The 13,678-nt window shown below is 39.7% G+C and overlaps 1 protein-coding gene across 1 annotated transcript in view; it reads right to left on the bottom strand.

Annotated features, from left to right (window-relative positions):
• PALS1 (protein associated with LIN7 1, MAGUK p55 family member) overlaps positions 1–9,964 on the bottom strand; it is a 54,579-nt gene extending 44,615 nt beyond the window's left edge. Inside the window, exon 1 of the mRNA XM_084207551.1 lies at positions 9,834–9,964. The gene's annotated coding sequence lies outside the window, so the exon portion shown is untranslated. The remainder of the gene's footprint in view (positions 1–9,833) is intronic.
• Positions 9,965–13,678: the final 3,714 nt, after the last annotated feature.

Raw genomic sequence — 13,678 nt, 5'->3', positions numbered from 1 at the left:
AACAACAGACTAATTAGACAGGACACCCAATATTTACAACTATGAATTCAATTTTTTTCAAGTCTGTGATTTTTGCTTCAAAGCTGTAGAAACTTACAACTTTTAAAATCAAATCAATGATTCTATTCTTAGGACATATCTGTTTAGCAGAGACATTCTGTTAATAATATCCCACTTAATTTAGAGTATTGGAGTGTAGTTGTAGTTCTTTGGTCCCCAGAGACTGCAAATCATCTCAGCAATGCAGGCAGAGAATTATGTTCCATCACTACCAAGGCTACAATGCTTGACATAACAAAAATTTGTTTCTGCAAAACAGAAATAATAAAGCAAAATTAGAAAGGTATCCTATGGTTGGGTAAGTTTTATGTATCCCACAGGTGGTCCATCGCTTCCAGGTGTTTTGAAACTTGAACCAAAAGCTTCACATGCCTTTTTCCAACTGACCAATTCATTGGAAGATACTTGTCTGAGATGTATTTTCTACCTGAAGCCACCTGACATTTTATATTAAAAAACTCTTTAGTCAGATTTATCTACAGAACTTCCAAGAGAATTGGCATTCATAACCTTTTTGTTCTTGATGGATTCTTATGAAAAGAAACAGTATTATTTCCATATATTAATTGTTCACAGATTAAAAACATGCTGAATTAGAGAAAAAAAATAATGTTACAAATTAGGTACTGAAATCAAAATCTATTATTTGAGGTCAGTGAGATTTATGAATACCTTCATGCTCCACAAATTCAAATCATTTTAAGTATGCACCTATGCTGTTTCAAGACCAAGTTCTGCAATTCTGAATACAAACAAGGGGTATTTATTAGAGAACTAAGTTTTAGCAAGCTAAACCCATGAACATACTTTTAACACTTTCTTATTCCTCTAAACTTTAGAGCACCCATTCACACAGCACTCATGCACAACATTTCAGTCTTAAGAGTAACAGGTGTTATATTTTTTACTGCCATCATTATCTGGCTTTCAGTTCTGTACATTAAACTGATGCAGGGCATTTCTGCATTGTTTACCTGCTAAACAAAAATATTCAGAGATATACCTGTATGAATATACTAAAATAACAACATAGCATATGAACCCATCATACCTGAAATAGTGTAATGGTCAGCAACAATATGCTACTTATGGATTTCTCAAAGTAGAAGTCACAAGTTTAACATGGAATTTGTTGAGAAGAGATCATAAAATAAGGTCAATTATTATTTCTCCTTGTGTTTTTTTTTTTCCAAACAACGAAAAAAATAAGACTTCATATGAGGCTGAACTAAAAGAACAGCAAGCTTAAATTAAAGATGCAGATAGACAAGCTCTAGCAAATCTTGTTGTAGCAGATTAAGTTACTATCCTCAGCTGTAGGCTGCTGCCATCAGAAGTCACTGATCCTACAAGTAGAATTGTCAGGAAGGAACATGTGCTGCCACCTCAGCCACTTCATTGCTAAGGCTGGCATGGCAGTTTGCTTCAGATATCACACCATGAACCATAATGACTGAGGACCAAGCACTTGTTAATTCTGTAAATGAATTAGAGCAGAGGAGATGAGAAGGAAAAGGTAAAAAACTGACATCACAAAATCTAGGATTCCACAGAGCTGTGACTGCAATCTGAATTTTTTCTAAAGTAGAAGGAAGCTGTGGAGGAAAAAGGAATCATCACAAATCCATCCAAGAAGAAAAAACCACAATCTCACCAGAAAGTATCAGAAGCAAAATGTCAACTGTTAAACAATTTGCAAATAAGTTTAACAGGCACTGATTAATCATGTTAAGTACTTTAAAGGCTGAATATTCAATTTCAAATTAGCTTTAAGAAATCAAGAACTAAAGATTTGTATGGAATTTTAATTATCACGGGAAGTCCCAACGACGTAAGTTTTAGGGAGCACTAACACACATAGTATCAAATGAACAGCATTACATATCTTTTTAAGACTTGACAAGAGTATGCACTTAAGAGGGAACACAAACCAGCCTACATTTACTACCCAACCATTTAGGTATGCAGCTGCATTCATCAAATATTTGTATGGAAAAGGCTTCAAAAATATTGACAAAAGGAGAAACTGTATGAAGTTCTCACCAACAGACGTCAGGTCAAAAACTGGCTTAGGGGATAAAGTATATATAAATTCAAGTTGTTAAATTTTAAAAAACATATATGCAAATATTTAACACTTTCCTACTACAGAAGTCTTCAAAAAGAGGTTGGTACACAATAAGCAGGCCTAACTTAATTTCTGCAGATCATCCCATGTCAACTTTAACTGAGATATTTAACTTCTAAGGCTGCTTTCCCAAATAAGTACATCACACAGATTCCAAGTTCAGCATCACACAGATGAATTTATAACAGAGGGCCCTACTGCTGATCAAAGCTAAGCCATCAACACAATGACATTTTAACTGAAAGGAATCCACAGTTTTGACATTATTATATTGTAGTATTGTTTTATTAATATTGTTGAGTTATTCCAGTTCTTCAGCCCCCCCCCCCCCCTTTTTGAAACTACACCAAGCTTCAAAAAAGCAGCTCTTTACATTTTGTAGCTCAGCATCTAGCTGAGATAACCTACCACATTTTTACAGGACAAATTTCATTAAGTGCATCCCAAGGGAAGGTAGCACTTGTCCTTCCTCCCAAAAGAAAGAGAAGTAGTGTGATCCAACACACAGAGCCCTTCACTTCCCTCCCAGTTTTGCCCATCTTCCCTAACCAGAGAGAACAGACAGACTTGTGTTTGAAGGTCTGCAGAAGGAAAGAATGCAAGAAGATGAACAAGGGGCCAAAAAAGCAGGGCTAGAAATATAAATCCACATTAAATCAGGAAAGACCTATGGAAAAACAATATATCATGACTCTTCAAAAGTGATCCTAAGACTAACCCCTAATAGCAGTAAGTGTACTAGTCTCAATAAAATTAACATTTAACCTAAAAATTACTTCATAAGCTGCAAGCCAAAACCAACTCTTCACTGCTGCTTCAGAATATATAAGGTGCTGGTTCTCTTTTTTCAGTCAAGAAAAAATAGCTCTGCATTGCTTATAATTTTGACTTCTCCTTACTTCAAAATTAACAAGAGCCTAAGGAAATAAATGACCTACAAAATAAACAACAATAACCAGACTTGAGCTGAATAGCTTTTTGCCCGTTATCATAAAATCATCCTCAGTATTTTTTTTTTTTTTTGGGAGGAAGGGGGAGGAAGTACAAGCAACATCTGCTTTTTCAGTTCCCAGCTTTTCTTGGGATACACTTTCAGTCTTTACTATTTACATCTTGCTTGATAAGCTAATGAAGAAAGAAGAAATCTAAGTAGGCTGAAAAGCAGAAAAGACTCTACCTGACTGCAGAATCCTCAAACTGCTGCTCTCTTTCCACTGAAGCCAAGTAACTTGCCTCTTCAGAGTTCTAGCTGGCCTTCATTATATCAGCTTGAAGGAACACACTTCTCTAGGAAGTCTTGATGACAATAGTTAAAATCTTGAGAGAAGATCACAACACACACTGAGTTAATATTCTCTGAACAGGAAAGAATTAAATTGATAATTTCATTGAAAAGAGACTACAAATCTAATAAGAACTTAGGCCCAAATGGATTTTTCATGCTGTTTATACTCTTAAAAACATAAATATGTGAAACAGTCTATTCCACTTGTCAAAAACAAAACCAATACCATGAGGCTACCAAGTCATTTTAGTCAGTCAGCCCAAGAGGACAATGTTGAGCTGATCAGCTTTTACCTCACTTTACACTAAGACACTGTGCTAATTCCTGCCTGTAAGTAATTAGGCTACTAATTTAGAACATATCTTGATTACTGAAACAAAATTAAATGGTAAGAGCTTGTTTTATGTTGGTTTTAACTCTTGTACAACAATCACCACCTTTAAATACATCTACCCAGTTCCATTTTAAACCAATTTCCTTCTCTCCTGCGTTTGAGGACTTTTAATACCATTCAAACAAAATGTAAATGTCATTGCATAGTGGCACTAAGCAATTCCATCACCACTTGATCCTACAGGAAGTGATTCTGCGAAAGCACGTGATGTCCACTAATGCTACACTGTCCCAGTAAGAGAGGACTGAGTTTCTCTGCTGACAGCACAGAGCCTTTCAGACATTGGGAAGAAGAGATTAGTTCTCTGAAAACAATGATATACATTTGTAAGAACTATAATCAAGATGATACAAACCTATGAAATCCAAACCCTCACCCGTTTCAAATCTCGATGCTTAACCCAAAGGCTTGAGCTTTGCTTTCACAGATGAGAGAACATTTAGATAACAAAACACACCAGAGGAATTAGCAACACGCTCTCTTAGCCAACACAAGACTTGCAGTTTTCTACAATGCATAACACAGTTATCTATAACACAGTTTTTATATAAAAGCAACTTTAATTATCTTAGCCAAAGTACACTGAATTAACCTATAATTAATCTCTCAAGTTTAATTAACAGTAGCTGACAAGTAAATGGCAATTTGATAAATCAAGACAAACAAGGGCAATCACAAGCTCTCAGCCACAACATTGCAGGAACACTGCATGATCTGATATTAAGGTGAGGCCTTAGCTTTATACACAAAGGCATAGAATTCAAAAGAAAAAGTTGCCATGGTATCTGTGACAGTAAAGAATTTAACTCAGTACCACAAACACCATGCAGACAAACTTGGTTCCCTCCCTAGTTTTCTTCTCTGCCACACTAAAAACCAGTGATTTCTAAATAAGTGACTAACAACGAAGGCATTACCAAAACATACTATTTCCACTGACCTTAATTGTAAAGATCACCTCAGTTAAAGAAAATACTTGGGTTTACACTTGAATATTCAGGTTGAGACCCAAGAAAACGCTTAGGTTTTCACTTGAATATTCAGAGCTGACCCTGCTGGTTTCTTTGCCACCCAAATCAAGATCAAAATTTGGTTCCAGGAAACCTCAAAAGCTAAGCAATTTCTCTCAATAGTGTTTTTACCATGACAACACACCAGTTATGTTTTATCTACCTTCAGATAAGCTCTTTAAAGTTTCATTCCTCTTTATACACAAGTCACTCCTATGACATCACAGAGCTCACAGCTCACATATTCTTTACAATATACTGTTATAATGAGAATTAACTCCTTCAGGTACCAGCATACATTATCCTCCTTTGAGCTCACACATTTCTACTCTGAACTCCACTCAAAACTACTGGTACCTAAATGAATACTTTTCCAGCCTCTCCTTCCTGACTTTAAAAATACACAGTTATCCTTGGAAACAGACTCGGAATGCATACCGGCCACCTCCCAGCACCATCACCAGGTCAAAGAGCAGATGCTGAGGTTGCACTGGCACGTCCCAGTTATCAAAGGTTTATGGTTTTACTGAATTCAGCTTTCTAGAGAGCTTGAAGAAATCACTGAACAACTTCACACAAGACAATTCACGCTGACTATTCAGTTGATGCATGTACCCAGGTTGATTTAGATGCTAACATATTGACTATTATCACACCTGAGTGCTCCTAATACCTTTTGTAAAGGACCACCTAACTGTCCTGTCACTTCCAATATATCCTTGCCAGAAATCATTCCTGGTTTTAAACTGCTTTTCCCCAGAAAAACTCCTACATTTGAGAGTCTTCTGAATTATCTGTTACAGCCAATAAGCACACATAACCAGAACAGTTTCCCCAGATGATGCGTCCTGGTACAAGACTGAAAATTATGGTTTGGTTTCTATCTTCTACATCTTATGAAAAGCTATATTTTCCCAGATTTTCTGTTTAACATCTATTCTTTTGTTAGACCTCTGCAGGACATGAGGAGTTTACTGTCTATGCTGATAAATTATAGCAAATGCAGACACTAATGACCATGAGCTGTATTGTCACATGTATCAATAGTCAAGCCTTTTCTCCAACCATAGAAATGAAATTTTAAAAATGCAACACTAGAGGCAAAATCCAGTATTAAAAATGTTCAAACAAAACCTATTAGCTATTTCTTATTCATTATTTTTTCTTTAGAAAACAATTATTACCAGAACCAGAACAGATACATGATGCAAATCATTTAAGGAAACACAAGGCACTGACCAGCCCGATTATAGCAGATAATAATCACAGGTATGTTGAAACAATTACATTTCTAGATCTAATTATTTGGCGTCTTAGAACAAAGCAGAACTAGATCCAAAGGGAACATAAATGCCATGCCACCTACTAGACTCCACAACCCACAAATAAACAACCAAGACCTGCTCTAAAATGAAAAGGACGTGTTACAGGTACTGTTCAGATATCTAACATTCAACTTGAGTAGGAACTGGCCGAGTCAGATAAGAATAAACAAAGAACAGAATTAAGTCTTCAAAATTTCACACCATGCTAGGGGAAAAAAAAAAACACCCCCAAGAAAAATCCCTTTCCTTTACTCTTTCAACACTGTGTCTGTAAGAAGGAAAGAAGACCTGAATCCATATCATTATTTTTTACTTGATCAAGCAAGTCCCTGGGCTACATATTCACTCCCTTCCTGACTGACTACTACTCCTAAGGAATCAAACCAAAACACCCACTGGTCTGGCAGTCAAGGTATTCCTTTTGGGAATTGGCAGCTCCCCTAAAGAGTAGAAGGATTTGAATCCAAATCTCAATATGCTGGGTAGGTACTCAAAATAATTTCCACATCTTTAAAGAAATGCAACATTGCATCATTTTTCTGCCAAAAGAGAAGTGTGTAAGATTAGGTCTTCACGGAATTGGGGCATTCCTTTTAGAAGCGTGCATTACTGATGGTATCTGTGTTTGCTTTCTAATTTAACTGCTGCAACCTTTGAGAGTTACAGCATTTTTTTCTTCCCACACAGCTATGTGCTAGTGTGCAATTAGACACCTCAGCATTATAAAACAAGTCTTTACCAACAGACACATACAGCTGATCACCTCCCGTTAAAAAAAACTAACAAACCCCAAAAGCTTACTCTAAAATAGTCTGAAATATAAACTTAGTTAAAATTTACTCTTTCTTCTGCCTCATACTTTAGCTTGAACTACACTAAGACATTTTGTCTAGCTTGCCTAGCTGTATTGGGAGTGAAGGAAAGAGGATGTGTACATAAAGTGCGCCTGTTGTCAGAAGCAGCATATTGAAAAAAGCTCCAAGGTAGATAACTACACCAGAAAAGCAACTCTGCCAGACTCAATTTTAAACCACAACTTAAATTGTTTCCACCGACTTTTCTATCATGGACACACTACAAACGTTTTCAAATACACAAATGCCTCTCTTTGCCCATTAATAAAAGGAAAACAATAGAGCAGTATTTAATTAATATTTACAAAGTCTTGAGGTTTTCAAATGCATGATCAAGGCAGTAATTACTCTTCCAAATACCGTAATGTCAAACATTTCTGCAACAGTGACTGAGAAAGTACTTCAAAAACGTCAGTTGCTGAACATTTAAAAATGTTAAACATGGCACATGAATACAAATACAAATGCTGCTACCTAGGAAGTAGCACACTGTTTGAAATTTTAGCCTTCAGCATTCTAAAAGCCTAATACTGTAAAAGGAATGCACTTCAAAGTACAAACTGGGAAAAAAAACAGTAGCTGAAACAATTAAAACAGTCAGCTTCTGATGTTAAGATCCAATCTCTGAAGAGACAGAATTTGCATCTAAAAATGCTGTAGGTTTTTTAAAAGCCTGCAACTTTTAAGTATAGCAGGAGACTCTAATTAAAGCAGCAAATGAAGTATTAAGAAAATTTAATCTTTTTAGTACAACAAACGGAATTATTTTATTAGAAACAAGAGTCAATATATGGATGCACACAAACTTCAGACTACATTAAGTTTTCTGTATCCATAACTCTTGGTATGAATCCCAATCTCTGCATTGCATTTTTTGTGGTTCTTTATAACATACTGCTGTGGTACTGAAAGATGCTGTCACCCCTCAAAGGTCATAAGTAACTCCTGCAGATTCCTAAGCCAAATAAATCAGTCTACTGATAAATATTTTGATGCACACCACTAAGTTCAGAACTTTTTAAGAAGAAATTCAATAAAAACTAAGTAAAATTACAGTCTTTACCAACAGCTAACTCTATACAGAAAAACATCACCATCCACTGTTATTCCACACATTGCAAGGTAATATGACACACATCAGAAGAATGCAAACTCTGAAAACAATACTTAGAAAAGAGTTCCATGACCATGGAACTGGAAATGGACATGGAAATGGACTAACATTTAAATCTCTATAACTTTATTAACAATAATGATAATTAAAAAAAAGTAACATCCTACAATACTGCTTCAAAACGCTTTTTGGTGCGTTGTTAAAAGTGTCTGTAATTTTAACCATTACTTTAGCTTTTAATGTGTAAAATATTGGATTTTTTTTTTAACACGAGTTAGAAAAGATTTTACATGTTTATTATCCAGCCAGACTCCAAAGTGTTTGGCATTCAGGTATGTAGTAACAGTTCTAATATCATCATAAGAAAAAATAATGTACTGTGAAAATCTGGACAACAGGTTGAAACCAAAAGATAATGATGTCTAAAGATAATACAAAGATACCTTATTTTTTTACAAATTCATGAAAAACACCTCAATCCTCACAAAGGACAGAGAGATCCCTTTTACGACATAGGCAACAGAAGCAGCAAACACATAGAAGACCACTATCAGCCACTTGATAGAAGTCTACAGTCAGCTGTATATCATCATGAATCTAGAATGAAACTATTTTGCTCTATTAAGTGAGCTATGGATATAGGCTATGCCTAAATAATTCCAATAAAGGCTTTATCTTTAAAAGAAAATATCCTCATAGCACTTATTGATATTTACCCCTTTTAATATTCCTCATGAAGTTATTTTCGTGGATCTGTCCCATGTGAGACATCTAACATTATTATTATTTACACAGCCCTTATTTGTATATAAATATTCCTCAGTAAGGTCAAATACAAGTTAATTTAATTTTCTCACGCGGTCTCACCAAGCTCACAGTCACCGCGTTCTTTGTTGCTTGGCTGTAGTGTCTCTCTCTCCCATCACACAGGCTCGATGCCTCCGCTAGGAAAGCGGCAGCACCGCAAGAGCATTGCCGCTACAGCTCTCGGCAAACGGAGCCGCTCCAACCGCGGTGTGCGCTAACTACTGCTGACTGTAAAACACACTGGGAAGTCGCTCACGTTCAACCTGCTTTAACTTAGCTCCGCAGAGCTTCATAAAGCAATACGAAGCAAAAACTTCACAGAGGAATCATTTTCAAACACAAAGCTGCCAGAGTATCAGAAGTGCACGGGAGAACGGGGGGGGGGGGGGTTAAAGTTCCCCCCCTTCTTTAAACACATACACAACCCACTACAAGTCCGCAGAGAGAACACACAGCCAAGTGCGGGAGGTTTCCTTACAACTCCTGGGCCTAAGCTCCCGCGAGGCACCCAAAGAAAGGGCACCAGGGAAGCTGCAGGAGCCGCTCTCGGGAGGCCCCCCGCGCTCCCGGCAGCGCCGCCGGCACCTGTAGCCGCCGCCACCGGGGCCGCCCCGCCCGGCCGGGACCCACGGCCAGGGAACAGCCCGGGCCACCGCCAGCGGGGTGCGGAGACCGGGGCCGAGCCCCGAGAGCCGCAGAGCGCGGCTATGTTCCGCCGTCCCGCCCGTCCTCGGCCCGCCCGGACCCCCGGGCCTGCGCGGGCGCCGTGGCCGCGGGGGAGGCTCCGGCCAGCCGAGACTCGCGGCTCCGCGGCGGGACCTGTTGCTCGCACGCCGGTCACGGGCGCTCCGCTCACCGTCCGTCTCTCTCCGCCGCTGACACGCTCCGCTCGGGCTCGGCCGCCGGCTGCAAGTCGGAGTCCCCGGCGTCCCGCGGCGTCCCCGCGCCCAGTCCGCGGAGGCGCCCGGCCACAGCCCCCGCAGCGCTGCGCAGCCGCCGCCCAGCCCGGCCCGGCCCGGCCCCGTGCCCGCCCCAGCGCCACCGCCCCGCCCCGCCGCGCAGGCGCGGGGCCGCCCCACGGCCGCCTCGGCCGGGCGGGGAGCGCGGCGCTGCCCCCGGAGGCCGCGGCGGCGGTCGGGGCTGCCGTCAGGTGGAGTGGACACGTGATACGGGGCACCGCTTCTGTGTGTCCTTCCTCGCAGAATCACAGAATCGAGTAGGGTGGAAAAGACCTCTGAGATCATCGAGTCCGACCTGTGACCGAACACCACCTTGACAACTGGACCCTAGCACTGAGTGCCACGGCCAGTCTTTCCTTAAACGCTTCCAGGGACGGTGACTCCACCGCCTCCCTGGGCAGCCCGTTTCAATCCAGTCCATTCCCGCCGTCATCTCCCGTCTCTGTGCCACGGCTTTCTCTGCGGCCCCGAGCGGGACCACCTCGGGAGCCTGTGCCCCGAGCAGAGCCGGCTCGCCCGCCGGGCCACTCGCTCCTTCCTCCTCGCCCGCCTCAGCTCTGCTGGGCCCTGGGCGCACCAGGCCACTGCGAGCCCTTTCTCCTCCACCCTCCCTGGCATCCCCCCGTTCGCCTGCTGCTGCTGCCGCGCCCTCAGCCCAAGCTTCAATGCCCCAGCCTGGCTGGAGCCTGTGTGGGGAAAAAAGTATTTAATCTCATCGAGAGTCCATTCTGCCTCTGGGAGGCTGGGGCACAGAAGGTGCCCTTAACACGCTGTCTGGAAGAATGAAGAAAACAGGAGGTTACAATTAGCTTTACCGGGTTGTTTATATTCTTGGCTGTGTTTTTCCGGAAGTCTTTTCAGTTTGCAACAGTAAAGTTTGACTTTGAGCTGCAAACTGCACTCACTTCCCTGGTTTTTCAGGCTAGCCTGCCTAGATCATTGCTCAAGGCATTAGAAAAAATGTTCTGTGTAACGAGACTAGTAAAAAAGGCTTTCTTAGATAACTAAGAAATCCTAAAGAGGTACCTGCCGCTTTAGTCCATCTGTCCTTGCTTCAGTTTAACCATATAAAAATCTGTGCCATTTAATGCCATCATTCTTCACAGTGAAATCCACAACTTCTATAATGATACCCTCTACATAATGTTTTCTTTTGGATATTTTCTAAACACTAAGATACAAAAATTAATTTTAGAAGTCCCAAAATAACGTTCTTAGGATTTTTCTTACTGCGTACAAAGGCTTAAGACACTAAGGTGTGTCCTGCCCAGTTACCTGCAGAGGAAAGTCTGAAAGCCTTTTACCTTTTCACGTTGTGGCTCTAACTCCCCAGGGCAGTAATGCCTTGTAAGTGCATTTAACATCTATTAACATATATTAACATATTAACATCTATTTCTGTTCTGACCAATAATGAGGGGCTTTGAATCAAGTGAAAACACCTGGAGCAGTGCAGGAGATACAGATGTTAAAGGACTGCAGAATCATTTACTTGGGAAATAAAAAAGAAACAGAAACCATGACACTGGTAATTTGTGGCTGAGCAGCACCAAGCGTGGTTCTTCTTATCTTCATATGAACATGGTTCATGCAAGTTCACATTAACCCTTTTTTAGAAAGCACTTTAACAAAGGACCTTAGAACCAAAGGATGTTTTCAAAATGTGATACTTGCCTAGAAAATATGACTGCAAAAAGTAGGTAGGTTCATCAGTTATCTGTTCACTGTTGAACTCTCTTTTCTACATCCAAGATGTAGAATGGATGGTCAGACAAAAAAAAGCCACAAATTCTGCTTACAGTTTCCTTCAGCTCATCGCATTTGTACATTCCTTTCCACAGAAAATCCCATTCCCTCCAATTTGCATGTTGTCCAGCATCCATTTTTTTAAACCAGGATAAGGAATTTTCCTCAATATGGTGTATAATTTGTAATAAAATAAAGGAGTATTCTCATCAGTTCTAGAATTTCTGTTTCCGTCCTTTACTGTATTGTACCTGTAGCTGAAGTTTAATTTTTTTGCCAGCAGGGGTTACCAGACCAGGTTAAGACTGAGCTTGGGATATCTCTTGGATATATCTGCTTAAAGGTCTGTTTGTTTCTTTGGTAACCAATCTCCTCCCTCTGGCTTTCACAAGGCATCACAGAAACCCTAATATTAGCCCGTGCCCAGCTGGCAAATCCATTCAAATGGTACTTGAATGAGATGTGCTTGGCTAATTCTATCCAACAGATTAAAATACTCTGTCAGGCCAAGAAGTTGTCATACCTGAAAACGATTCACAATAGAGCACAGGATCAGCAGCATTATTTGTGAAGACCCAAATAACCTTTCTGTTTTGAATCATTTCAGCAGACTTATGGTTCAGCTCTTATGGTTCATTTTGCCTTGTGGGTGCTGTTTGGTGGTATGCTGAGAACACAAAAATTACTCTGAGAAAATAAACATTTTAGCTTGAATTTAACAAAATCTTCAAATTAAAAAGAAAATATACAGAGAAATATGGTGAATGGGAGAATGAGGGATGACAATGGAATGATGATTGGGAAGATCAAAGCTTTTAATCTTCCTTTGTTTTGTCTTAGCTGATTAATCTTTCATATGAGGATCTACAAAGACAGCTTTTAAAGGAAATGAGAAAACTACTTACCAAAGTAGTATAAAGCTTTTTGTTCCATCTCTTGTTCAAAGTGTTCAGTTATTATCTTTAAGTAGAAAGGAACTGAAAAGAAATACCCAAGTAATACCTTTTATGAGCTTGGATCTTTGAACATTTTAATTTTAGACAACGTTTTTTCTATGTTTTTATTTTCTGGGATTATGGAAACATTAAAGCCTGCTTGCAGCTGCAGAATCAGTGTATTTAGGCAACTTTATTTATTATAGAACTTTCTTTTTAAGATTGGTGCATTCATTCCACAGACAAATATTTTTTTAACAAAGAAAATGTTCATCTTTGATGAATTTAATTTGACATGAATTGGTGTCACTGTTTGCCAGCAGGGTGCAGATATAATTGTGATCAATCTAAATCTGGCTGATTGCAATCAATAGAAAAGAGAAAAAATAAATTCAGACTCAAGCTGAGGAATCAGCCTAACATAGAACAAAATGTTTTCTTTGAAACCATTGCCCTCTGGAGGGGAAATGAAAAATCACCAAGGGATCGGGTAAAAATTCCTTTTTATTCCTTTTTAACTATATTTATGCTTTGCCGTCTGTGAATGGTTCCACAGACAATTACAAAAAAAGTGGTGCTGTCAGAAGAGCCTCACTGGCCACAGTGCTTATGTCAGTGGGTTGGAGAAGTAATCCCCATCTGTCTACCCCATAACTCTCCTCCCCTTTATCTCTAAACTCTTTATCTCTCAACTCATGGAGCATCAGTTCTACAGCAGATGTACTTTCTCTTCTAACTCCACCTTGGATCCCTTCCAAGCTGGTGTCAACCCTCTTTATTTGCCAAAATACTTTTTTTATGCAATCCCTAAGGCATTCTTGTCTGCCTGATGCCAGACTCTGTATTCCATTCTCTTTCTTGACCTTTCTGCTGTTTGTTTGGTTAGTTCTTTTATTATCTTGATTACCTTTTCTTCTTGATCTTTAATTCTTGCACAGCTTTAAGAAATTGTGTACTCTTCTTTTTATCTCTCTGCTTTCATGTCTGACATCTATTGAAATAGACTTTTTTCCCTCCTGTCTCTGAGAACTTCACAGAGATTTTTCCCTTGGCCTTCAGAT

This window comes from Fringilla coelebs (genome assembly GCF_963513975.1).
Source record: "Fringilla coelebs genome assembly, chromosome: 6".
NCBI classification, from domain to species: domain Eukaryota; kingdom Metazoa; phylum Chordata; class Aves; order Passeriformes; family Fringillidae; genus Fringilla; species Fringilla coelebs.
The sequence above is the reverse complement of the archived record's forward strand: the minus strand, read 5'-3'. Positions and strand labels throughout refer to the sequence as shown.